The following is a 750-nucleotide window of genomic DNA, read 5'->3' as shown; positions in this document are numbered from 1 at the left end:
ACACACACACACTCACACACACACACAAAATCAAGGAACTTCAAGCAAAAACCACAGTGAGATACCCACCTGGTATGATAGCTTCCGTTGTAAAAGAGAGAAAGTACTGGGAAAGTGACTCAGCAATTAGGAACAACTAATGTTCTTTCAAGGACCCAGATTTACAGTTTACAACATCCATATTGTGTCTGACAACCATCAGTTTCAAAGGATCAGTCACCCTATCTGGCCTCTGAGGGCATCAGGCATACACATAGTCACATACATACATACAAACATGTAGGCACAACACGCACACACATAATATAAAAATAAATCATATAACGAGAAAGATAGTAACTGAGTACATGAATAAAAAGAACTTTTACTGTTGATGGGGATCCAAATTAGCACAGCCATTTTGGTAAGCAGCGCAAAGTTTCCTCAAAATGCTAAAGGTACAATTAATATATATGCCAACAATTCCACTACTGGGTAACGACCAATGGGAATAAGATCACTATGTCAAAAGTGTACCTTCATTGTCACGCTCATTGCGTTTTTCATAATAGGCAAGATAGAAAATCAACTTTTAACTGCTCTGAATACTACTTAGCTTTAAAAAGAAGGAAATCCAGCCATTTGTGTCAGCATAGATAACCCTAGAGGATATTGTAATGTCCTGCAATGAGCCAGGCCCAGGGAGATACACTAGCATCTCATTTATGTGTGAAATCTCAAGCAGGCAATCCTAGCTAAAGAGAGAGAGAG

Source organism: Microtus ochrogaster, unplaced genomic scaffold, assembly GCF_000317375.1.
Source record: "Microtus ochrogaster isolate Prairie Vole_2 unplaced genomic scaffold, MicOch1.0 UNK37, whole genome shotgun sequence".
Lineage (NCBI taxonomy): Eukaryota > Metazoa > Chordata > Mammalia > Rodentia > Cricetidae > Microtus > Microtus ochrogaster.
This window is presented reverse-complemented; position numbering follows the sequence as displayed.